The 27268-nt window shown below is 45.5% G+C and overlaps 1 protein-coding gene across 6 annotated transcripts in view; it reads right to left on the minus strand.

Annotated features, from left to right (window-relative positions):
- The window catches only part of TIAM1 (TIAM Rac1 associated GEF 1), a 383207-nt gene that overhangs the window by 133737 nt on the left and 222202 nt on the right, over nucleotides 1-27268 (minus strand). For all 6 annotated transcript variants that reach the window (XM_059392241.1, XM_059392243.1, XM_059392242.1 and 3 more), the window contains one exon: nucleotides 9489-9666. The gene's annotated coding sequence lies outside the window, so the exon portion shown is untranslated. The remainder of the gene's footprint in view (nucleotides 1-9488; nucleotides 9667-27268) is intronic.

The raw sequence follows: 27268 nt of genomic DNA on the forward strand, positions 1-27268 counted from the left end.
CTTTCTGCTGGAAATGATAATGTGGTTCAAAAAGCAGTAACCAAACTCACCGGAGCATTTGACGACCTCCCTCCCTCCCAGTGTTTCCGTCTGACCCGGACTTCCATCTGTATTTCAGTTTCAAAATCAGGGGCGCTTGGGTGGCTCAGTCGGTTGAGCGAATGCCTTCGGCTCGGGTCATGATCCTGGACTTCCGGGATCGAGTCCCGCATCGGGCTCCCAGCTCCACGGGGAGTCTGCTTCTCCCTCTGGCCTTCTCCTCGCTCATGCTCTCTCTCACTCATTCTCTCTCAAATAAGTAAATAAAATTTAAAAAAAAAAAATCAATCAAACCTTGAAACACTCAAGAGATTAATAAGTCCGATCAACTCTTCCCAGTTCATCCAGGTCTAAAGGAACCATGGGCTTTTACCTAAAATTCGATTCAGTGCCCCAGCATTCTGAAAACCTTAACTTTTGGTATTTCAGAGGGGGCATGAAGTGGGAGGCAGGGAGAGGGAGAGGGGCAAAACGAAAAGAAACCCCGCTCTCTGCTTCGCAGCAGACTAATGGGTTTATTTCTGGGAGCAAATCCAAACCAGGAACATTAATCTGGTACAGAGTGCCCTGCACACAGAAATTCACATTATGAAACCACTAAATGTGATTCAGCCTTTTGGGGCTACCCAGGTTAATTCAAGTCCTTCCTTCCCATTTTCCGGTCTCTCTCCCTGGCCTGGTGACTGTCGCCCACAGGGAAAAAGAAGAAAGACCTTCAAAGCTCAGGGACTGTGACTCTCCTAGCCTCTTCTCCTTACTCTGTTCTTTCTCTGTACCATTCAAATTGTATGCGCTTAAGACACACACATAAAAGTGGCCAGAAAGGAAAAGAGGGAAAATATAGTAGCTGTATATATTCCTGCGCTGATGTTTCCAACCACCTACGTAGTCATTCATTCAGAAAATACATGAGCACCTACCATGCTGTAGAAGCCAGAGACACAGCAGCGAACAAAAGAGACACGCTCTCAACTCTCAAGAAACGGATACCGTAGCCATGGAAGGTAGGCAAGAAAACAGTGAAAGGTACCAGAGGGGACGCAGAGAACGAATTGACCACGACCATGACAAAGAGTCGGGACTATCAGACACCTTCACACTGATCCGGAATCATTCTATAATCTCACACTCTGTCTAAAACACTCCATCGACGCAGACGAGCCCATCTTCGTGGAAACCAAATCGGTGGCCACAGGAAGGGAAAACCTCCATTTCATGTTCCAGTGAGTTCGGAGGTAACTCACACAGGCACCAGATGTTACACTTTTCCCATACTGGAATATTCCCCACCAGGTCACACATCATGTGATTCTCAGAGGGAACTTTCCAAGCAGGAGAATCTCCTTTTTCCTGGCAGCAAGTATATTTCAAAGCAGTTAATAAGCTCCTGCCTCTCTGGCTGGCGTCTTTAAGGAGCAAAGGAAAAAAAAAAACCACAATAACAATTCAACTCACTAGAGGGGAAAGAAAAACATCCACTGTCCATACACGAGCATTTGTGATCTATATCCTGAAGAATATGGTGTGCTACATTTTGAAAGTCAAATAAATAAGAAAGCGTTTCTTTTTTTTTTTTTTAAGATTTATTTATTTTAGAGAAAGAGAGCACACGTGTGAGTGTGAGGGGCAGAGGAGAGGGTGGGAGGGGGGGAGAGAGAGAAAAAGAGAGAGAGAGAGCGAGCGCCCAACGCGGGGCTCGATCTCACAACCCTGAGATCAAGACCTGAACCAAAAACCAAGAGTCAAACGCGTAACCAAAGGCGCCACATAGATGCTCCAACACAGAAGCATTTTTTTTTAAGATTGTATTTATTTATTTGACACACAGAGATCACAAGCAGACAGAGAGGCAGACAGAGAGAGGAAGGGAAGCAGGTTCCCTGCTAAGCGGAGAGCCCGATATGGGACTTGATCCCAGGACCCTGAGATCATGACCTGAGCCAAAGGCAGAGGCTTTAACCCACTGAGCCATCCAGGAAGCCCCACATAAGCATTTTAATACCTAAAGGCCGCGGCCAATTCCTTAGAGTTCTTGATCTTTTAAAGTATATGTGAAGACACCTGAATGTGTCTATGTATCCGTATGTTTTGCCAATAAATAATAAAAAGCTTAGAACGAGTGTCAGCCATGGTTCCACTTTAAGAGTCAACAGGTTTAGGGGCTCCTGGGTGACTCAGTGGGATAAAGCCTCTGCCTTCGACTCGGGTCATGATCTCAGGGTCCTGGGATTGAGCCCCACATCGGGCTCTCTGTTCAGCGGGGAGCCTGCTTTCCCCTCTCTCTCTGCCTGCCTCTCTGCCTACTTGTGATCTCTGTCTGTCAAATGAATAAATAAAATCTTTAAAAAAAAATCAACAGGTTCAAGTTTAAGAGAAGGAAAAGAATGATGGTGGCAGAACTGCGTGTAAGACAAGCAAAACTGTCTCCTCACACCCACAAGGAGGACCCTTCTCTATTCTACGTATCAAAAGCCTGCAAATATAAATTGACAGGCATATTCCCAACAACACATTTTTTGGTGAGGCTCGTTTCTGCCAACAGAAAAGCAATCAAGTTAAAAGCCTCAGGAGAGGTTTCCTAAAGGAAATGGCCCCAACCTTCAAGAATTACAGCACCTAATGCATCACTCCGACGGGCCTGTTATATTAATAGCATTTTTAGTAGCAGGATTCTTTCCAGCCGGCCAAGGTAGGAAAGAAGCCATTTTTATCTTCAGAACTAGAATTTAGAGATGAATGCCAAATCTCCTAAATCCTACCAAGAGAAATTCTCAGGGGGTCACCTAAACAGAGTCGGCAGGAAGTCTGAAGCAAGTCAAGAAAAATCAGTTGCTGGGGACCTGCTGAAATAGCCCTTAATTTGAAAACTTTTCCTGAAAGGTTGGTGAGAACCACAAGGGCTCGTGTGGCGTTGGTGGGGGGATGCAGAAGTTAACAGAAGCATGAAAAATTAAAATTGCTCGTGGATGGGGCACCTGGGTGGCTCAGTGGGATAAAGCCTCTGCCTTTGGCTCCGGTCATGATTCCAGGGTCCTGGGATCGAGCCCCGCATTGGGCTCTCTGCTCAGCGGGGAGTCTGCTTCCTCCTCTCTCTCTCTCTGCCTGCCTCTCTGCCTACTTGTGATCTCTGTCTGTCAAAAAAATAAATAAAATCTTTTTAAAAATAAAAATAAATAAATAAAATTGCTCGTGGCATTCAACTGACACAATCTCCTCTTTCTGGGACAACCTCTGCCCCACGGGAATGTTGTGCCCCTCCAGAACATGGGTGAACTGGAAGTTCTAATCCTCTGCCTGTACAAAAAGGTAAAATGCTAGCTTTTACCCAGTTTGTAATTTACATCCACACCCGGTCGGTCCCCGTGAGTCAGGAAGGAACTTCAGGGTAGAAAGCAGCTTTCAGTTCCTCAGTAGCCTCTACGGAGGCTAGCAGTGCTCAACTCCAGACAGGAGATAGTCAGCGGTCATGTATTTTAGGAACAAAGCAGAAGGTGAGTGATCAGTAGTACCTCACCAACGCGATCATCACACTGTCGCAGGTGAGAAAACAGAGATCAAGGTCAGACTGAAATGCAAAAACCAGGACAGAAATGAAAAAGAAGAAAAAAAAAAGAAATTACAAAGAAGAGCATCAAAATAAGAGTACTCAGCCTCTAGCCGGAAACTGTCTCCAGTTTTAAACTCATTAAAACTATCACTTCCTGATGCAGCATGATAGTGGTTCCAAATAAGTTGCATTTTCAGGGAGCACTTAGCAGGAGGGGGATTAGGCAAGAGGTATTGGGCAAAATTTTATCACAAGAACAACCCTCAGTATTTAGACCTCAAATCTGGCTTCTCATACTTTCTTTTCAAAGGTCTAAGTTCTGGCTACCTGAGCCAGGTAGGGCCCTGAGTCTGCCCCAGGGCCTTTGCCCATGCTCTTCTTTCTGCCTGCAACCATCCTTCACTACCTCACTCACATTCCAGTTGGTTCTGACTTTGACTCCAATACTGTCTTCTCAGGGTGACCTTCCCTGACCTCTATCCAAAATGACAGCCCCCCCACCAACAGAGCTCAATCCTTACCCCTCTTCTTTTCTTTTCCTCCTTAGCCTTTATCACAACCATAACACAAAATGTATTTCACTTACTTAACTTTTTTATTCTCTGTCTTTCCCCACCAGAACATAAGCTTCAGGAGGGCTAAAAGTTCTGCTTGTCTTATTTACTGCTGTATCCTCAGTGCCTAGAACACCGCCTGAAAGGTAAAAGGTGCTCGGCGGCAGAACACTGAACGAGTGAATGACAAACTAAACTTTAACTTAGAATGTAGAAATTCATACAACCACAATAAAAAGGAGGTGAGAATGGGGTCACGACACAAATTAGGAACAAGACCACAGTGTGGACTAGAGAAAACCACAGCGTCAGACTTAACTATGCTAGCCCCTTCTATCAGATGTCTCGAGGACACAGCGGTCATCAATGTGCCCGTCACTGGGGCTCCCTTCCACCTGAAGGTCCCTCATCCCAGACCACTCGCCCCTGCTCCACTCTGCTCCCCACCCCCAATTACCTGGCCAAAGATTGAAGGCCTTGCTTTTGCCTCATTTCACTTCTTGCCCTCAATTCTTCCCTGCCTCCTCTCTTGAGAGCTGTCCCTACAGAATTCAGAGTTCAGAGCATACCCCTCCCCATTGTGCAGATGTACTCGGCCTCAGAGACCTAGACAAAATGGAGGCAAGGAAGACATGGTGGCATGGTGGCATGCTGAGTAGGGGGTCACCTGCCAGTGGTGTGGGGTCAGAAAATCTAGAGTCTTGGGGCCAGAACTCAAGGACACTAGAGGCAGTGTGGCTTTTTCTACCACCATGACCTTTCCCGTAAAGCAATGAGTTAAACTTTTCAGGTAATCCTAGTACATTCCTTGAAATCCACCAAGTTAAATACACAGCGAGTAAGTGAAAAAGTATCTTAAGGAAACTGATCAATAAGAACAGCCATTAGGTTGTACATTATCTGTACAATGTCTTGTGAATCTCTAATTATTTCAAAATTTAAAAAGCAAAGCCTTAAATACTTGAAATAGTCTGATTAAACGGAAATTCTCTTTAAAAGTGAGAATTTTTCAGGGCCGCCTGGGTGGCTCAGGCAGTTCAGTGTCCAACTCTTGATTCTGAATCAGGCCGTGATCTCAGGGTGGTGAGACTGAGCTCGCGTTGAGTTCCTTGCTGGGCATGAAGCCTGCTTAAGATTCTCTCTCTCTCTCTCCTTCTGCACCCCTCTCCACTCACACACTTGCTCTCTCTTTCAAAAAAATAAAAGTGAGAGTTCTTCAAAATGAAACATTTTAAAATCTGTTTTTATAGCTGAAAGCCATCTAAAACTTTCTAATATAGTCTCAACAAATCAGGCAATAAAAAATAAGCGTGCTATCAGGGCACCTGGGTGGCTCAGTTGGCTAAGCATCCAACTCTTGATTTCAGCTCAGGTCATGATCTCCGGGTGGTGGATCGAGCCCCACATCAGGCTCCCGGCTCTACAGGGAGTCTGTTGGGAGATTCTCTCTCCGCCTCTTCCTCTGCCCCTCCCCCTAGTCTCCCTCTAATACATAAATAAATCTTAAAAAAAAATACATATGCATTGAGCATCACTTAGCCTCTCTATCAGGAAACACAAAGTAAGCACAGACCAGTGGTCCAAAGGGAGGTTAAACAGTGAGGTAGAGCTGATTAACTGGGGCGGCGCTTCTGTCTCCGTAAAGTAAGGAACAAAACGGAACTCGGCACTAAGACTGATCTTTCTCTGACTGATAAAAGACTGAAGAACTTGGGGCCGAAGAAAATGGCAACTGCCCAAAGATTCCAAAGTGCAAGCACAAGCATGCTGTGTGGGGAAGTCAAAACCGGAAGAAGCTGCTCGTGCAAGAGTGAGTTTCCCGGTTCCTCTCTCCCAGTCTTATGCGGAAGTACACTTCTGACACAGGTGAGCAAAAATTCCCAAGATGCACCCCATTGTTCTGGCCAAAGAACCAAGAAGAGTGGCCCCTGCCAAGCAAGGAATGAGGGGGGTCACAGAGGAAAGAGAGCTGGAGAAGCCAATCCACCAGAGCTGTGTACAAATCCATACAAGTCCCGGGCTCACCCGCCTCAGATGCCCAATCTCAGACCGACCCAAGCAAGACCGTAAAGGCCCTGGGAGCTGAGTTACTACATAAAACCACTGCCCACCTCCCAGACTGCCAAGCAAGTGGCCTATGTGTAGGACCTGGCTGGGTCAACTGCCTGCTAAAGCAGCAAAAAAGGAAAACCATTGTTTTCCAGATGATTTTAACAGGAACTCAAGTCTCCCAATATGACACTTAAAATGTCCACAATGTGTTCCAAAGAACCCAGAAATTCTAACCAGCTCTCCAGGGAAAAGGCAATCCATAGACGTCGATCCTAAAGTGACCCAGATGTTGGAGTAGCAAAGACTTCTAAATGATTGAATCACATGATTGAAACTGCAGGCCAATATATTCTGGGGCTCACATGCTAGGAAATGTACACAGAACACACCCAAATTCATCAATGAAGTGGGAAAAAAAATTCTTCAATATTAAAATTTTTTTTCTCTGTGTTCCCGAGGTGGCTCAGCTGGTTAAGCATCTGACTTTTGATTTTGGCTCAGGTCATGGTCTCAAGGTCATGAGAAAGACCCCATGTCCAGTTCTGCACTGGACATGGAGCCTGCTTAAGATTCTCTCTCTCTTCTCTCTACCTCTGCCCCTTTCCTGCCGCACACAAGTGCACTCTCTCTAAGAAAAAAAAAAAAAGTAAAAAAAAGTAAAAGTAAAAGTAAAATTTAGAAATTCCCTCTCCAAAAACTAAAATAAAATAAAGCCACTACTCTAACTATGCTCCCCGAGTAAAGGTAAGCACTCTTGAAATAAATGAAAAGCTTAACTGTTCACAATGTCTATATAAAATCATTATGAACATCAATGATTATACAGGAGTAGAGAAACAGAACACAAATAAAAAAGAAAGGCAAGACCTGGACGACCCAACACAAATCATGCAAACTGTGTCTCTCATCACACTGTTACGTTTTCTCTGTATTACATGAGAAAACTTTCTAGTTCATAGAAAACCACCCCATGGCCAAGGTCTCTGGGCAGAGAGGAACAAACAAAAATACTCCTGTAACTTCAGACTGTTCAGAGGGAAAACAGCGACAGAAAGAAGAAGATACATAGGAACTAGAAATAACCTCATCACCTTGAGAACTAAGGAGCCTATACTATTTTTTATGGTCCGGAAGTTGGATTTCCTCGATGAGACCAGCAGTTCAAGCAGTCCCCAAACAGAGACAAGAGTGACACACGCTTTCCCTAGTCTTCCCATTCTTTGTGATCCAAGCCCAGCCTTGTGGGTCAGCCTGCTAAGGCTTGCCCTGTTCAGAAATACATAATCAAAAAAGATCATTCTACTGTAGGACCAAACATCCGTGGAGCAAAACTCTTCTTACTCTCAGAAGTAAAAACTTCTATTTGAGGGATGGCTGGGTGGCTCAGTGGTTAAGCATCTGCCTTTGGCTGTCATGATCTCGGGGTCCTGGGATGGAGTCCCACATCAGGCTCGCTGCTCACCGAGGAACCTGCTTCTCCCCCTGCCTGCTCTGCCTGCCAGTCCCCCTGCTTGTGCTCGCTCTCTCTCTGACAATAAATAAAAACTCAAAAAACAAAAAAATAAAAAACAACACTTCTATTTGAGGTGCACAACCAAGAAAATGGTTTTGAGCAGGTTAAAATTTTAAGAATATTAATAATATGTTCACTTTCTCTCTCTCTCTCTCTCTCTCTCTCTCTAACACACACACACACACATGCACACACACGTGCTAGACCTGTATAATAATTTTAAAAGCAATCATTCTGGATAGAGCGATTGTGGGTAATTTCAATTTTTCAAAACTTACACTTTGGGGGGGGGGGGGGGTATTTTCTAAAGTTTCTGCACTGAACCTGTAATTGATTTTAAGGAAAGGAAAATAAATAAAACATGTTAACATGCTTTAAGTCCCTGGGTTTTTTGGATAATTGAAGAGAGTGAGGATGTGGGCACTGGGCTGACAGCTACAACAAACGACACCAAACCCAAACTCGTAACAGATGGCTGGGAAAAATTACCTAAGGTAAAGAAAATACTATCTAGCTTGGATTTAATCATGCTTTCTCAACAGCACTTTGCTTGACCTCCTTACATGGCGTCTGCTGCGTGGTTATTTGCACAGTGACACACTTGTCTTGCTTCGTATGGACCCCCTTCCCACCTTATTATAATGGCCTAGTGGCAGGGACCCTGCTGTACCCACCCCTGTCTTGGTCACCTAAATACATAGATCTCCTCAGCGGGAGTGTTCCCCATGCAGACTCCCTTAAAACGAGGGCTCTTTAAATACATAAAACATCAGAGCTCATTAGTGGGCCCAAAATGACCCAATTCATATCACATTCAAGACAAAAGTGAACTCCCAAAACAAGGTTCCTCAGTCACTGGTGAGGACCTTGCAAAATCCAAGCATAAGGCATTTAATGATGCACAGAAATTGTAATTATTAATAATGTGATTTTTCACTCCCCTGAGGTATTTAAAAACTTATTAAAATAAACATAATGATCGCCCTTCTATGACTTGAAAACAGACCTCCAAATTTGCAGGAGAAAGGATGAAATGTATTTATTTCAAAGTTAAATTTGAAGCGAAAATCACAAGACAACAGATTGCAAATTTAAAATTAGCTTCTAGTGGGAGGTCTTGGTTTCAAGCCTGTTTTTTCTCTACTGGAGGCTGAGCCTGAAGACAGGGGTGGGGTAGGGGGTGGGGGGGGGGAGCTAAGATTAAACTGAGACAAAGTTCTGAAAGTTTTTGCTAAATCTTTACAAACCCATGAGAAGTGTTTTGCCAAGTCACACGCAAACACCCCTAACACAAGAGACTAAACAGTAAAGTTTTGCAACAAATAAAAGATGATCTTTGATTTAGAAAGATTATTATTTTGACTGTATTTATTTTGCTTTTTAGAGATCACCCAAACCAGAAACAAAATATATCATTGTTTTGAAGTTCAGATTTGCAGCTAGGTTAGTCTTTTTCAAAATAATCCAATAAAAAGATGGCAAAGCTCAGGGATAAATTTAAAAGACCCTGAGGGCAATTCACAAGGGAGAGAAAAGATCTCATAGGTACCGGCTTCTTCTTTTCTTTTCTTTTCTTTTTTTTAAGTTTGAATGCTAATGCTTTTGAATTCTTAGCTGGGTGTAACGCTAATCCAAAGAAGTGGTTCCAAATTCTTTTTCCCACGAGCTACATGCAACCCAACAATTCCAATTACACTAAAACGTATCAGTCCCACCACTTTGGAAGCGTTTCCATTGATTCATGCGGATGTATATGGGCTCAAAACGACTCATACAAACCTACCTTACAAGGCAACAGTGGTTCCCAGCCCAACTTGCCCCAAGAGCACTGTGGCATTTAGATACTGAGATGGGAAACGGCGTCAGGATGAACAGCAGCAGGGACTGGGGAAAGGGTCAGCACCTGCCCCTCGGGGAGGCCATCATCGTCTCCTGTGAGTGTCTGAGGATGTGCCGAAAACCTGCAAAGGACGGAAAAGAGAAAGGAAGTGGTCAGCCAGAACACAGAACACGGGCCTTTTCCAAGGAGCCCATTCTCCTTAATTCTCTGACATCCGTTCTGTGTGTGATACCAAGCCCCAAATCTAACAGCACAATCTTCAGCTCCAGGTAGAGAATGCAGACATAATCAGATCCCTAAATAAATACAAGCATAGCCCTATTTACGGTAAGAACCAGTCCTACAGACCAAATTATCATTTCCCCCTATTTCTATGGAGAAAAGTAGCAGCTAACAGAAACGGGTTGCTGTGGAATGGTTCCCATGGCTCCCTCTTCATCTTCAAAAGGTCTCAACGAACAGAGATAATCAATAAAAGGAAACAAGGGAGTCTTGGTTGTTATCCAAACAGCTACATTTATGACGAAAGTTGAAGAAAACGTCAAAAGACGGTGAGACAAAACAAAACAAAAAAACGCAAAACACACTGAGTTCATCGCATACACGTTCACAGCTGGCCAGACATCAAATTCAGAGGCAAGTTGTGAAGAATATGTACAGAAAAGAACTTAGTGAGATACCTAAACTGCTTTTTAGCACAGAAGATACATGGACAAGGACGGCTCCAGGAACAAGCAGTGTTTAAAAAAAAAAAAAATGATATCAGGGGCGACTGGGTGGCTCAGAGGGGTAAGCCGCTGCCTTCGGCTCAGGTCATGATCTCAGGGTCCTGGGATCGAGTCCCGCGTCAGGCTCTCTGCTCGGCGGGGAGCCTGCTTCCCTCTCTCTCTCTCTACCTCCCTCTCTGTCTACTTGTAATCTCTCTCTGTCAAATAAATAAATAAAATCTTTTTTTAAAATGATATAAAAATGGCATTTTTTTAAAGGGGGGGAAAAAAGCCTGCATTCTGAGATGAAACTGCAAATACTAAGGAAGAAAGACAGACTGGGGGTCCCGTAGGGAGTGGGTACTGCACCTTATCGCCCTCCTCCCGGACATCCCTCTGTGGGGCTGCCCACTGCCGCCACCCACTGCTGCTGGTTCCAGCAAGGTGTGAGCCTGGGGTGCCCAACGCTTTGAGCAGGAACCCAGAGAAAACTGCCTACTTTGTGGAAGGCAGCCCCACAGAAGCAGTCAATAAATAAATGCACACATCCACAGAGAACAGAACAATCAGAGAAGTTGCGATTCTTCCTTATCTCAGAAAACGTACTGTTTAACCTGAAGTGGGTGACTCACGCTTTGCAAGGAAGGGAGCCCGCGTCCTCAGCCATACCCCATTATTACCCTACAATACGTGCCCTTTCCATAATTCCCCCATTGCTAGCTTGTTCTCTCTCTTTTCCTAGGCATCCTCCTGAAGCTGTTCTCTGCGAATTTTCAAATTTTCAAAGCAGTTCCTGAATTGCCTAGGAACTGGCAGAAATTAATAAGCAACAGCCCATTTATATTGAAATGGACTCATTACGGTGCCAGCTGCCAATAATTTGCAAGGCTGGATTCTTGCTGGCAAATGGGGGCCCGCGGGCAGCTGCCCTTCCACCTGCTCCCCAGAAGCTGATAATGCATTTTCTTATACTTTAAAAGAAGGACATATTCTACCTTCCAGAACTATCATTTTTCTCCATCTTCAGCCTTCTAATTCCTGAGCAGAAGAACGATATGGGGAAGAGGATGAGAGTTACAGGGCATTTTTTTTTTTTTTAAATAAAACACTGCAGGAAAACAAAATTGAGTTGGTAGAATTTTTGTTTGATATGGGTGGGGGGAAAAAAAAATGTTCCCTGTGACCCCAGCCGTGGAATTGACCTGTGACGTGGATGAATGAAGAGGCTCATGGATTTTTGCAATCTGCAGACAGGCTGCAAGTGCAATGTGCCAAGCAGTACTCGTTTTGCCCGGAGTGGTTGACTCCACCATGGCTCCTGAGAACAATTAGCAGACTCTGAGTTTTCTTCAAGAACTGCAAAGAATTCAGGTTCAATGGAAGGCAGCTATGCACCAAGTTCATGGCTGGGGGTTGGAGCCTCAGTCTTAATACTTGCATGAGGTCAAATCTTGGCCTCCCCACTCACTTGGGTGATCTGGGGGCAAACTCTCCATATCGCCCCTCTGCCACAGAACAGCTCCTAAACCACTGGGTTACCATGAGCACTCAAGACCATCTGTGTTACATGACTAGCTTCGCGCCTACCACGCCGTCAGTTTGCAATAAACGTTAGCTACGATTCCACCATTACTGGGCATTTGTAAACTGTAAGAAGTTACACCATAGGAGGCCACTGTTCCTGGGACTTCCTACAAACAGGGTGCCTAACTCAATGAAAGTGGGTCCGTGTTATAAGTGGGATGACACGAGTCACCTTAAATTTGTTGCGAGGCAACAAGGGAGTTGACTCACACAGCTGGAAGATCGGATCTAGCCAACTCGTCATGGCACAACACCAGTGACGTGGTCACACGGCCAACACCAGTGTGATGCAATCCGACAACAGCAGCGGCCTGCTTATGTTACACTCATGGGGCATGAACGCTGACTGCACCGTGTTTTCCAGTCTCATTCTGATTCACCGTCAACTCCTACAGCCCATCTCTGGGTCAGGTGTCAAGCAGTTTTCACAGGGAAATGTGAGGGCTGGAAGTGGGGGAAGGAATTTCCAAAACTCATCTCTGGCTTCATAGACTTGACAAAATGGACAAGGCGGAGGGGTTCCACGGCCCCAACCTTCCAGTCTGAGGTGAGCTGACAATCTGACAGATGTCAGAAATACTGTGTCCGCGACAGTGGACCCATAGCTTTTCCTAAAAAAATCTCCCAGACCAGAACTTTCTTTTTCACCTTCAAAAAACACTCCTAAGGAACATCCTGTCGTTTTTAAGTCCTTGCAAGTTCCAGAGACCAAAGTATATAGAAAAAGGGACACTGTACATGCCCTCAAAATACCCAGGCTCGTGCAGCAAGCTCTCGTACTTATGTGACCCTGGGCAAGTACAATCAACAGGAAAAATGAGGATGTAAGATTATCAACCTGACTTACCTACCGAGAAAGACTGTTAAAAGACAGAAAATCAACACAAACCATTACACAAACTATAAAATGCTACCTAAGTATGTTAACTCTTAACTCTGTTCATTATGACTTCACTGCCCAAAACTGTTCCACAGTTAGTGACATAATGAGAATTAGTGAAATAATGAAATAATGAGAATAAGTTTCCCCTTACCATGAACCTTAAAAATGAGTAGCAGAGAGAAGGGGGTTATAGAGGTCTTGGGCCAAAATCCTGAACAAGTCAGAATCCTGAATGCTTATTTTAAAAGTAATAAGCACCAAAAAAAATTTAGTTTTCACTATTCATACTTAAGTCTAAAAATCTGTATTGGATGGATGGATCAGTCTAGGGTATTGAAAAATTTTACATGATTCAAAAATTAAAGAAAATTCACTGGTCATCTTTTTTACATTTTTTAAAAACTATTTATTCAACAAAGGACTCAGTAGTGAGGGACTTTCAAATATATCCAATCTAGGGGCACCTGGGTAGATCAGCCACCTGAGTGTCCGACTCTTGGTTTTGGCTCACGTCATAATCTCAGGGTCATGAGATTAAGCTCCACATCAGGCTCCATGCTCCCTCCCTCTCTCTCTGCCCCTCCCCCTGCTCGTGCGTGCATACTCTTTCGCTCTAAAATAAATAAAATCTTAAAAAAAAAAAAAAAGAAGATACATAATCTAAAATAGAAGAAATTACTAACCCCCCAAAACCCAAAAGAAACCCAAAGGATAGAGGGAATAAGGGTAACCATCATACCCTATCAAGCTATGCAGCCAGTTCTATTTATAGTAAGCTTTATAACAGCCAACTCAAACTGAGAAAACATGGCAGTTGTAAAATTCACAATTCCTAATCAAATGGTCAGAAGAAGGATGAATGTTCTTGGTACCAAGACCGAACAGAAATTTCCACAGTGGTTCTCCGAGGTCACTGTGATGATAAGCAATGCTCTGGGCCATCTCCTTCCACATGGGCTCAGTGACACACTTCACAGCAATGTGTCTTCTTGAGGAATGATTAAAAAAGAAAACCATAACTCGGTAACAGAAGTTCTGAAGAAGTAGAATACTGCTTAAGAGTAGAGAGGCTGCATAACCCTCCAGGAAATTGTCCTTAATCCCTGTTTGCTCTCCGGAGTCCTAAGGGGTTGGAAACATAGGGTTGGGTCATACGACAGGATGGCCACCCTCATTTGGCATGAGGTAAGGGATCCATCAGGAGAGAGCTTGTCCACTCTACCCCAGTGAAGATGTGCCACACCTTCCCTCCCAGGAGAACCTCACTCAAGACAGGAGCAAGATTTTTAGCACAGATGGACGGGTGATGACAGGGGCTCCAAAGACCTACTCCCTAGAGCATGGATGACGTGGCTTTGACCCAACAGTGTTTTTGCGACAGGTAAAAACAGACACCCTTATCAGCTGAACAAAATCCCTGAAAGTTCCCATATCCCAACACCACACTAGTTTTGAGCAATGCTGTTTCCTAGTACATCCAAGTGTATCCCAAGGTAACTGAGGAAACATGTTCATAGAACCAGTATTTTCAAGCCAGCTATAAGTCAAGAAAGCTCTACTAAAATAATAACTTTAATTTTAGAACAGTGAATCTTTGGCAATACTTAACCAACAGGTTCAGCAGGGACAGACATTACCATATTTCATAGGAGTAAAGTCAGTGTGTTTCAAAGTGAAGTAACACGTTCTACCCCAACTCAGCGCGATCTACCATTTATGGAATGCTTACTATCTGTCTGGCAGGGTGTCAGTGGCTTGAGGCCAAAATACTCTTCTAAGTTTCCCTCAGTTCTTGGTGTTTGTCATCTTGCAGCTACGGTTGGACACTGGCAATGGCCAATGCATCCAACTCCAACATTGCATCACTCGCTACGGAACTCCCTCCCAGCTTCGTCCAAGAAAGTCTGGAGACTGCCAGTCCCAAAGGGCTGTGTTCCACAGCTGGCCATCCAATCTCCCAAACGCCCCCACGAACTGGCCCAACAAGGGCCCAAACGAGGCCCAACTGACCAAAGTGGATTTAACAGCTTCTCCAGAATTGACCACGAGAGCCACATGATTTCTCAAGAATCTAAGTAGTATCATTCCCACTAAGAAATGGCGAAGCTACCAAACATTGAGAATTCTACCCAACATCCAAGAGGAGTGACCATGTGCTGTGAGAGCCCACTCAGCTCCAGATCCCAAAATTCTCAACTTCAAGTTTGAGTCATGTCAGAAAAGCACACCCATGTCACTACAAGAGAGAATTAAACAGCTGATCCCCAAGGATTATGGTAGAGGAGCAGACCACAGTTAACGGCTAATGCTGAAATCTGTCCTTCAGCATTCCGCCATGCTGGGCCTTAACTTACCAGGTGTTCCAGTGAGGGAACTAGGTGTCCATGAGAGGACAGTGGGAGAGGACAGTACTCCATTCAAAGTGCTTCCACACCCCCTGTGAGACCCACCAGAGTGTACAATCCTTAAACTGCACACCAAAATTATCTTTTCCAAAACACATCACTCGCCTTAGTTAGATTTCCAACAACGTCTTTTCCAAAGTCCTGCCATCCAGGTTCCTCTCCCTGGGCAGACCTGCCTCCTGCTCCCACACAGCCTCCCCAGGGACAGGAAGAAGCCCCAGATCCCAAAACTACTGGGACAATGGGTGTGGGTTAGGGCAGCTCCTCTTTCACTGTCAAAGACGACGGCTCCAGAGGGGGACTTTGGTTCTAGTTTTTTCTGGCTTTCCACGCCTACTGTTTATAACTAGGAGACTGACTGAAGGGTGGGCCTCCATTCTGAAGGACACAGTTGACCAGAAGGGCATTCTAAGAGTAGGGACTTTTCAGACTCAACCGCCGCTGGCTGACTCTACCACCTTCTCCAGGCCCTCCCAGATGACCCAGCGTTGTGAAAGGGTAACCTGCCATTCCCCTGCTGATCTCCAACCCCTAAAACCTGGCCTCTCCCTTCCCCTGTTCTCTCACTGAGCAGCCCAGAGGGAAGTCTTTCGGTCCGAAATGTAATCGAGCTGTCAAGGGAAGCGGAGCAAGATGTGGTCGCCCTGGCGATTTGGTCCCATTTGACACCATCCAGGCACAGCAGTTCCATGACCTGAGCCGCCTCCCCCACACTGCATGGGAGGGCCACTCTGTGAGTCAAGGAAGAGCTCCCTGGGGTGAGGCCACGCACCCCAGCAGCCGTGCGGCAGCAACTACGCCTGCCAGCAACAGGGTTTGGGACTGCCTTCGACACAGAGGGGAGAGAAAATACCACAAAAGCCCCTGTGGAGAAGTTACCATGCCGGGAAACCCCAAATCCGCACTGTTGGTCCCTCACGCTCAAGCCTAAAGGGCCCATCAGAAAGAATTGTGTCCCCAGCTGGTAGCCATTCCTGCTGCTGGTGGCATCTGTGTTGGCGGAAGCCATGCCTGAGATGGCAAAATCCTCCCAGAGGAAATGGCTAAAGAGGTTTCAGTAAACCAGATACTAAAGACGGAAAGGAAGGAAGAGAAACTAAAAATATTAAGAATGTATACGTGTACGTATTAGATTAACAATGTAACTTAGTGACCAAAACTCAATGAGCGAGTATGACGGCAGGAAACACAGCTGCCTTACGGAAAAAGGGACACCTAACGGGTCCTGTGCAATGCCACTGGGAAGGGGACATCAGCAATACTGATCCTGATACGTGTTTAGGTGGTAACCGGTAAGGCTAAGGAAAACATTTCAGCGCAGCGAAGAATCTTCCACTTCAATATCAAGGAAGATAATTTGTGACAAATTTTTAAAGGCATTCTTCCTAAGGGTTTTCAAAATGGGGTTGATTCTTTACTAAGTCCCCATCCTCTAAAAAGGAAGAAACCGGGGGCCCCTAGCCACCCCTAGGTGGCTCAGTCGGTTAAGTGTCTGACCCTTGGTTTCAGTTCAGGTCATGATCTCAGGGTCCTGGGATCGAGCCCCGCAAAGGGCTCCACATTCAGCGGGAGCCTGCTTCTTTCCATCCTTCCCTCTCCCCCTACCCCTCCCTACTTGATCTCTCAATTGAATAGGTAAATAAAATCTTTTTTTAAAAATAAGTAAATAAAAATAAAAAGGAAGAAACTAGGGCTCATTCATCAGACAAGACTGACAGGACAAGGTTCCACATGGCTTGCATCTCAAGGTAGTCCCAGGCTACTCAGCGTGAAATGCTCTTCTACTCTCTCGTTTTAAAGTTTAAAAAAAAAAAAAAAAAACCCACATTTTAAATGACCTCAATTTTTTATCTGCACATCACCTCCAACTCTTTGGCAGTTATAAAACTAAGACTACACAAGCTCCGGCAGATAAAACACAGTTCCTTATTTCACTGATTCTAAGAAATTCTAAAATTCTAAGAAAAACACATTTGTCACTTTGAACATCTCTGAAATTCACTGTGCCTTACGGTCGCTATGGTGTGGTGTGGTTTCACAGGCGCCATTTTCTTTCTTAGAGGTACACAAAACAGTGGTGTGCCTCACAACAGACAGCATCTTATGAAATAGAGCATATAAAAGTAGATCTTAAATAGGTACGCTTATGGCTATCTAAAATCTCCTTGTGAACGGTCTGTAGAAGAGCCTTCACAATTTTGCTGACTGCGACTAACCGCTAACTCAACCAATATTATTGAGCACCTACCGTATGCCCAGGATATGGGAAGAGACCATGTTCCTTATGATGCCCCAAATCTGAGTAAACAATGGTCACCTCTCCACTCAGCTGTCAAGGCTCACCTGGTCTTGTTAATAGTGAATGATAAGAAGAAACAGGCTAATTTGAGCCTCGTCCTGATGGGCTAATGGGATTTGGTTTAGCTTGTGAGGATGGGAGGAAATAAACAGGGAAAGGAAGGAGTGTGGGGGAAAAAGGGGGGGGGGGGGCAGAACTTTCCAGAAAAAGAGCAAAGGGCTGTTCACTAAAAGCATCAGTCCAGTGTTGCACAGACACAGATGCACAGAAGGGAGCTGGAGGTGATAAGGCTTCACAGATGGGCTTTGGCGGGGGACACTGCACAAAGGAATCAGACCTTCTGTGTACTGGAGTCTGTGATGGGATCTTATCAGCAGAGGTACGCCATGCAACACTTGTCCCCAGCCCACCCTGGCTAGCACGGAAGAGAAGGCGGAGGCTTGTGGCAAAGGGTCAATCAGCCAGTGGCTGGCTGGAGATAAGGTGGCTTAAACCGGGACAGCGAGATCCTTGAGGTGAGGAGGATGGCAGGCTGAAGCCACCGGGACTCAGTGGCCACACACTGATCCATCAAAAATGGGGAGCACAGGAAAAAAAAGAAGGGAGAGATGCTTCTGAAGTTTCTAGTTTGGTAACTGACAAAGAAGGTTGGCAGTAACACCTGCCACCATGAGGTCAAACAGAGCACCTGATTCTGAAGTTTTGCCTTTGAGAGGGGGGAATGCACCGTGATCATACTAGAAATATGGCGTCCCTTCCGTGCAGACACAGAGCAACAGGGCTGGAACACATGAGCACGGCACCGGAAGGAAGGAAGGAAGGAAGAAGGAAGGGGGAAGGAAGTCGGTGGGAAGGATGGAGGGAGAGGCGGAGACCCTGCCAAACAGCCTAGATCAGGAAGGATTTATGGATACACAGATAGGGGCCAATTCCACTGTATAATCGAAGAGCTTTAAACATACCCCCCCCCACACACACACTCTCTCACACACACAACCTCTGATGACCCGTGAGAGGCCAAAAGTTTAAACCATTATCTCAAGTACGCCTTCTATGGACTCAGCCAATGGCTTTAATAATAAATGGATCAAACAGCATCAGTAACACAAAAATAAAATGCTGCCTCGGGCTCTGTGCCATGAAGCTAAAATGTAAATCAGATTGGAGTTCAGCCCCCAGAACTCTCCAGGTCCCCAGGACACCCACCACGCTCCTGACTCGCCCTGAGATTGGGTTTCCCACTTAAATAAGATTGCCGACTACAAGGCTGAGACCCCCAAGCCGCGCAGATCACAGGGAGAGGAGTGTGGGACGCACACAGCCGTGTATCAGACGCTAGCGCAAATGGAACTGCCACCCGTTCTACACGAGAGCAAGACGGCAAGAGGACTGCAGGCCTCCGGCCACCGTCTGGTTACACTGCAGGACCCTGGGGTCTGACGTGTGACAGTGGGCTCAGAGCCATGGTAGAAAAGACATGCACTCACTTTAGGGCCACAAGCAACTCAAGTCAATCCAACCTTCCTGACCATCCATTTCTTTAAATGAAGAGGATAGGTTCTAGAAGCTTCTGCCCACCTTACACTTGAAAGGAACTCCATGTTAACCTGCTTAAGTTAAAACCTGCGTCATCATTGGAACCGTCATGAGAGTCTCTTTCCAGTAAACACATGATGCAATGAAGGCAAAAAGTGCCAGTCAGCTCGGCCCAGAAATGCAAGATGGGAGGCGCCTGGGTGGCTCAGTGGGTTAAGCAGCTGCCTTCAGCTCAGGTCATGATCCCAGGGTCCAGGGATGGAGCCCCACGACATGCTCCCTGCTCAGTGGGTCGCCTACTTCTTCTCCCTCTGCCTGCCGCTCTGCCTACTTGTGCTCTCTATCTCTCTGTCAAATAAATAAGTAAAATCTTGAAAGAAAGAAAGAAAAAGAAAGCAAGGCAAGACGGAACAACCAATTCTTACTTCAAATGGTGTAAGATCTTTTCGGCTGAATAACAACGAACATTCATCCTAACTGAGTTAAAAATTGGGAGGGAAATGAAAAACACATGAAATGGTTGCAATCTTGATTTTTTTTTAAAGTAGAAGGGGGGAAAAAAAATCAAATGACTTTTTTATGACTATTCCCTGTAGTCAAAAGAGGATAATCAGCCCCTTTCACATAACGACGGTTCCTGGGAAACCATGGGAACAGCCCTGAAACAGCTATACATCAAAGTGCCCGTGCAGAAAAACCGATACATAAAATCGCAGAGCAAATCTGTTTCTCGTAGGACAGCAACTAGCTTAAAAAGCTTGACATTCATTGCCAAGTCGTATCTATGAGACCACACACAAAGCAAGCAGAACAGACACCGGCCTGCCTTCTAAGGACTAGCGAGTGCACTCCTGTCCAGGGCACTACTGTGCCAATGGTTTTACCGGCAACCTCGTTCGGCAAAGGAGTTCTGAGCATGCCCACCTCAAACAGCATGGAAGCGTGTCCTCGCTCGTTTAACTAACGTGTCGGCCACATGCATGAGCTACTGTTCAAACAAACAATGCACATTTTACCTTTGTGTGTGTGTGAATAATGTGCATCCTTCATGGGACCCCAACAGAAACACGCAAAAATTTAAGTGCCCAAGACAGAGAGAAAGATAGATTCTGAAGTTTTCTTCTCACGCCCTAAGGAAAGCATCTCGTGCATCCACACGACATTGGAGACTACTGCTCTAGCCCAGAGAACACTGATCTGGAAACTGAGAAAAGACGGCATGTGGGAAGCTCACCGAAATGCCTCCTGGCCAGGCCACCTCATACTGGCTTGAATAAAACCACCTGGGGGACCTATTCCTTTCCCTGCCCCCTCCTGTCTTGTTCCAACTTGGTCCAAGCTTGCGATTTCCTCCAGGGACATGGTGGACAGGTGGGGTCTGCAAGCTACTATGGAACTCTCCAGAAGCAGAAGAAACGTCATTATGATAAAAAATAATAATGATGAAAAAAATTTTTTTTTAATTAGCAACAAAAACTAACCCCAAATCTGTTGGTAAGGTTTGTTTTATAAGCCTCCTTGATGAATTCTTCAGTTTCCCCAACTGTACAATCTAAATTTCCCCCCACAGCTTAGCCTTCTTGTGAAGCAACAACACAGGAGTGTCAAAATCTCCCGGAATCTTCCGGAAGAACCTCAGGTGAGAACGTGAGGCTGCTCTGAAGTTATGGGATGACAGGACTAGCTGTCCCTGGGGGCCATTACATGGTGTTTCCTGCAATGAAGATGTTAGGCAATATCCCATCACCAGTGCTTGGTAAGACAGTGCCATGTGAAGGAAAAGGAAAATGATACAGGAAGGAGGGACTCCTTTTTGCAACCTGTGATCTCCACCCCCAACAAGACAGCACAACGACTGGCCAGGAGGCAATAAGCAAAAACAGGTTCCCAAGCATGGCTGCAATTTTTGGTGTGGGGGATCTCAGACAGAGCCAGGATAAGTAGCCAGTAAGTATCAGTTACATAGTCTAGAAGGGGAAAAAAAAAAAAAAAAAAGGCCAGCAATAACAACGCACAAAGCAAAAACCCATTTTTGAAATAGAATTGAATGAAACTTTGGTCTTCCTAGGTGGGAAGAAAAGGTTTCATCTTCTGGAAGAAATCCTCATTCTGTCTGGCCAGCTTCCCATCCAGAAAACCACTTGTAGCTAAAGGAGCTCCCACTTACGAGTTCAAATGGCCTTGGCCTCTCATCAGCATCCACGCCCCCCCCCCCATCCCCAACCCCGGCCGCCTGCCATCAAAACACGATTCCTTCCCCTGGACTCTGGGCACATTACAGATACGCCTCTGACCCCAATGATAGGTCCTGCCTGTAGCCTTCCACCAAATTCTCCATAAGGAGAACTTTTCTCTTTTTTCTCTTTAATAAAACTCACTCCCTTCCACCCTCCCCACTACCTGAACCTCGGTCTTCAGCACACATCCCTCTTTGTAACCCCTTCTGGACCCCTCCATGGGACTAACCAGTGATAGTGCAAACCTGACACACTATTTAGGGTCAAAACCTTCCACACTTAAGATTCCTCCCAGAAGGTAAAGCGATTTATCAATGTAACACAGACTTTGGGTTCAGTCAGATCCAGCCCTCAGCTGTCATCCACTGTCCTTGTGACCTTGAACCGATCACCTATCATCACTGTATACCACTTTCTCCAACCGCAAAATGGGTAATTTGCCATGAGGGCTTGTGCTGAGGATTGAGGGAATGGGTCTGGAAACACTCTTCCTTGGTATTTCTTTGGGACTTCACAAACATTCATTTCTTTCCTTTTTTTTTTTTTTCAAGATTTTATTTATTTGTCAGAGAGAGAGTGCGTGCACATGCGTGCACACAAGTCAGGGGGGAGGGGCAGAGGGAGAAGCAGGCTCCTGGCTAAGCAAGGAGCCCAATGTAGGACTTGAACCCAGGACCATGGGATCATGACCTGAGCCGAAGGCAGACACTTAACCAAGTAAGCCACCCAGGAGTCCCCATTTCTTTCTTCCTCCAAAGTCCCTGACGTACTCTCTATAGCCTGCTCCTTTGCTTTCTGTCCTTCACACTAGGTCTCCCTGCCTTTAATCCCCATCACTAATGTCCCTCTCCGCTGCCCACCGAGTGCACTCATCACTGCAAACCCCAACTAACACACTTTCAAGAGGCACGTAGTGTCCTTCCAGAATCCAGTCCCTCGCATCCCTGCTCTGCTACCTGACATACCAACACAGCCAGCAGGGAGACTATCCATCGGGATAAAGGGGAGTCTTTCTAAAGAGTCACTATGACTCACAGATTTACTCACGAGGCTAGTGAGGGCAGAGGAGCTGGGGCAGGTTGATAATGGAATAAAATTTTCAATATCTATGATTTTGTAAGGTGAAAATAACCATCTTTTCCCCAAAATAAAATGGCTCATAGAGTGGTTGGAAGTCAATTCTCTTTTTATGTTGGAGCGTTTTACTAGAAAACTGAGCAAAGCTCTGGTCTTCCAAGATTTGTTTCACCACATTTCTCCGAATCCCCAGTTATCAGTTACTGGAACACTTGTCTGAATCCTTTTCTTCCAGGAGGATCACCAGTTCCTTGAGGAAGGGATTACAGTTTATTACTTTCTGACATGATGTTCCATGACACACGTGTCCTATGTTAGGGTACTCTAGAGAAAGGGAACCAACCAGTAGGATGCAAATGGATGGATGGATGATGGATGGATGGAGGGAGGGAAGAATGAATGGAGAGACAGGTATTTTAAGGAATTGGCTATGCAATTGTAGGTGTTGGCCAGCTTACAATCTGTGGGCCGGACTGGCAAGGTAGAGACCTAGAGGAGAAATGCTGCTGTTGTCTTGACTCCAAAGGCATCTGGAGGCAGAATTCCTTCCATCCAGAAGACCTCAGCCTTTACTGTTACAGGGCCTTCAAGTGATTGGATGAAGCCCATCTACATTATGGAGGAAAATCCACTGTACTCAATCCCTACTGATCTAAATGCTAATCATATCTAAAATTTACCTCACAGTAACATCTACACTGGTGCTTAACCAAACAACTGGGCACCAGAGCCTAGCCAAGGGAACATACAAAATTCACTATCATGTGTCCGACAGACTTTTTCTCCAATACCTAGTAATGGCATCAATGTCAACCAAAGGGACAGAAAGAATTCAAATTATTCCGCCAAGAAAGTTTACAACAGCCTTTCCAGTAGTTGCTCTTGACCGACCCACCAGATTTGAGCTCTAAAATAGATCTACTTTGACGATGTTCCTGGTAGCCCCAAGTTCCAAGGCATGAGGGGGTCACTGACGACAGTGGCCTTACTTTCTTGATGTCATCTTTGCCACGTATTTCTAAGAACATTTTTTGAAGATTTTGTTCTTAAGTAATCTCTATACCCAACGTGGGATTTGAACACTGCTGAGATCAAGAGTCACTTGCTCTAACAACTCAGCCAGCCAGGGGCCCCTGTCACAGATTTCTAGGTAACTGCGTCCCTCTGAGCTTATGTCTGCTGGTAGCCAACATCATCAAGAATTATGGCTCTCTTTTCCTTTTTTCTTCAATATGGAAAACAGTATCAAAATATTATTTGCAAACTGGAAAACACAAATACACCGGCCCCCACACTTCTAATCCTCTCTTACCCCCTACCCCACTGCATAATACATAAATTACGGAGGTCCCGGGTACACAAGCTTCCCCATGGTGACTTTTCTGCTCTAGTCCTGGATCTGAAATCACCACCCTCTCCCACCCCTGAGCCAAGACTTCAAGCACACAGCAGGGTGGGGGTGGGGGGGGTGTCCCCAGCATGTCCTCAATTCTAATGCAGCTGGGCTTGAAGTTGCGCTTGAAAACCCAGTGATGGGGAGGAGGGTCGGAATGATTGTTCAACATCCTCCTACACTCATGACTAATGCATCACGCTGGGAAAGCAAGTCCTCCGAGCTAGCTAGAACTGACAGGGCCACATTTAAACCAAACCAACCCTCGGGAGGCTCAGGCGTCACTACAGCCCTCCCAAGCCCTAAGCGTGCCCCCTTCTGAAAATATTCACCTTGAGAGAAAACAAGCTGAGAGAGTTGGTTTGGGCGTCCTAATTCTGCTTTTCCATGGAGTAGGAAGCTGGACTTTTTTCAAGGACCAAACCAAAGAGCACTCACAGTAGGTAGGTAACGGACAGTCGTCTGCGAGCACCAGGGTAACTTGACAACTTGGGGTAAATCAGTTAATTTCTCTATGGCTTCTTATTCCTCCTCAGTAAAATTCGGCACCTTGGGCAGGTGCCTGGTGGGCTCAGCGGGAGGAACATGGGACTCTTGATCTCAGGGTTATAAGCCTGAACTCCCACGGTGGGCGTGAAGGTGACGTAAATAAATAAAACTTAAAAAAGAAAATTCAGCACCTAATAAGCGCTTCCAAAACGCAGAAGAGGAACCTGTTGGGGGTGTGGAGGATATAACAGAGCAGGGGGGGAGGTCTTGTGTCCATCATCGATGTAGGGATTTGCTTTTCCAGTAGTGATTTTCCATTCAAAATAGCATCCCTGAGAAGAAGAGGGGATTTATCAAGTGCATTCATTAAATAGAGCTCGATGACCAAAATAATATCAGCCTTCTGGTTCCACCAATGTCTCACTTGAACAAGCTCAGGGAAGCGGGGACTGTGTGTGGCCTGAACTAATGTTGGCACCAGGGGGGCCAGAACCAGAGCCACCTGCTTTGTTCTGTTTCTCTCACTCTGTCCCCACACTCACAGGAACAGACTGCCATCTGTGCTGTACCCGCTCGGCTCAGTTTTCCAGAAAGGTAAATAAGATCATGACGTCTCTCCTCTAAAATAAAAAATCCCTCCGATTATTGCTTTCAGAGATGGATCTCGATTTTTTTGTAGCTTTTAGGACTACAGATCAGTGTGTGCTCAGCACCCTCCCTTGCTGGTCCAAGATCTCACAGGGATGCGAAGATGGGGAAGGCTTCAGGCTCCTGAAACAGCCCTAAAGATCCTTTGGTGGGGGGCACAGTTCATGGGGAGGGAAGGGATGAAACAAAAACCAAAAAACGCAACGTAAGACCCAAAAACTAAGTACCTACCATGAGCTCAAAGTACACGAAAAATGAAGGTGTGACTAAATAAAATTCTTTGCGCCAAGAGAATGTTCATGTCCCTAATATTCTTTACAATGAAATATATGCTCTTCACAGGGCAAGGTGAAAAAAAAAAGATTATGAGACTGTACACAACAGGACAAGATGGCAGTTTAATGGGACTGTGACTTTTTTAAGCTGAGTCAGGGGGGAAAAGGTGATGATCATTTTGGTATCTGAATCTGTAACCGGAAGACTGCTTACATCCTTAAAAAAGGAAACATTTCCAATTGTAAGTAACATGTCTACGTCTAGAGCATGAAACTTGACCATGAGGAAAAGCCAGGTCTGCATCTTCCGAAACATGTCACGCTCATTTCTCAACTCTACCCCGTCTTCCGATATGTGTACACACTCCGTAGAAACACAGGGAATGTTCACAGGTGCCTGAAGAAAAATGCATTCCATGGTCAAAGAAGGGAACCCAAATTCTTACCCTTCACTTTTTTAACCAACTTCTCGAACTTTCTTCATCATGAAAACTTTCTTTTTTTTTTTTTCTAGTATCGATCAATGGCCTGTGAGACCCTGAGTGTTTTGTGGGTTCTAATTGTGGGGAATCATCTAACAAAAATGGGCTTGTTTTTATTATTACAGATTCAGTCTTCTGGCCAAATACAGAGCCAAGTCACTGAGGTGTTTACTTCATTGGCAGCCAATTCTCGATATCGTCACCAGCACTACCCACGTCAGGCAGCACTCCCTTTCCACTTTCTATGTTTCTTTATCCAGACCTCTCCATCAACCATAAAACAGACCATGGGAGAGATGATGATGACTAACCAGGCATCATCCTTGGCGCTCAGGCTTCTTACTCACGGGGCATGGGTCAGACCCACGCCAGGTTCAGGTGTGTGTTGGGGGTGAGAGGTAGTGGGGTAGGCACACATGTGTATGTTATCCCATACTGCGGTGCGGGCTTTAAAATAAATCAAAAGAAGGACAATAGTATGTGTACCCCCACCCCAAGCCCTTTTCTTTTCTTTTCTTTTCTTTAAGATTTTTATTTATTTGACACAGAGTGATCACCAGTAGGCAGAGAGGCAGGCAGAAGAGAGGAAGGGAAACGGGCTCCCTGCTGAGCAGGGAGCCCGATGCCAGGCTCGATCCCAGGACCCTGAGATCATGACCTGAGCCGAAGGCAGAGGCTTAACCTACTGAGCCACCCAGGCGCCCCACAAGCTCTTTTCTTATAAGGCCTGGGATATAGGAGTCAGAAAAAGATACAACACATGGCTTCGCATGAAATACGACTGCAGGAGGAAAGTACAAGTTTTGCAGGTGATTTCTCTACAGCGGCAATACCCAGATTCGGAATTAACAGCTTCTTCCCACTAATTATAACTAACACCATCAACAACCAGGAGCCAAAATTTCTCATTGTGGGCTTGTTTTGTTTTCTACACAGGGCATCCGGACACCTTGAAGATGTAGCAACGACCTGTTCAAGAATAATTTGTAATACGTCATGCCCATTTAATCAAGAAGACTCCACCATCTCCCTCTGGGGTTCAAGCAAAAACAAATCGGCTCCATGCATCTCGGAAGGAAGGAAAACACAGCCGTGTTTCAGGGAGGAAGCCCAGCCGCATATCCACGCCACTGCCCTCCCCGATTCCATGACATTTCCGAGAAACACGGTTAACTGCTGACATGGGCCCAGGCTTCGGGAGAGCAATCATTTCTTGTTGGGACTTGTGCTGTTTGTTTGTTACGTATGTTCGATTTATGATGGGAGTCTGTCAGCTTCTTTTGTTTGAACTTGACACAATGGGAAAAGCCCTTAAGGGTTCATTATTAATCTCAAAATGAGATCTGAAACAGATCATGAACAGGTCTTGAGCAATTGTGAAAGACACCCAAAAGCACCCGTCAAAATGAGAATTGTTCCCAGACAAAGAGACCTTCTCAAGCTCAACTGCATTGCATTAGCCAGTAAGTGATGGGACTGAGAGATTCGTGCTCAAAGAATGGACTTCAGAGGCAGGCAGACTTGGGTGGGAATTTTGCTTCTGCTTCTGAAGACCTAAATGGTTGTGGAGAGTCTGTTCACACCACCAAGCCTCAGTCTCCTTGTTGGTAAAATGGAAATATTAACAGTAAATGAGCAATCCATCGGAAACCACTCGACCAACTACTGTCTGACCCAGAGAAGTGGATCAGCAGATGGTAAATGTGGG

The sequence above is a fragment of the Mustela nigripes genome, chromosome 2, assembly GCF_022355385.1.
Source record: "Mustela nigripes isolate SB6536 chromosome 2, MUSNIG.SB6536, whole genome shotgun sequence".
Taxonomy (NCBI): Eukaryota; Metazoa; Chordata; class Mammalia; order Carnivora; family Mustelidae; genus Mustela; species Mustela nigripes.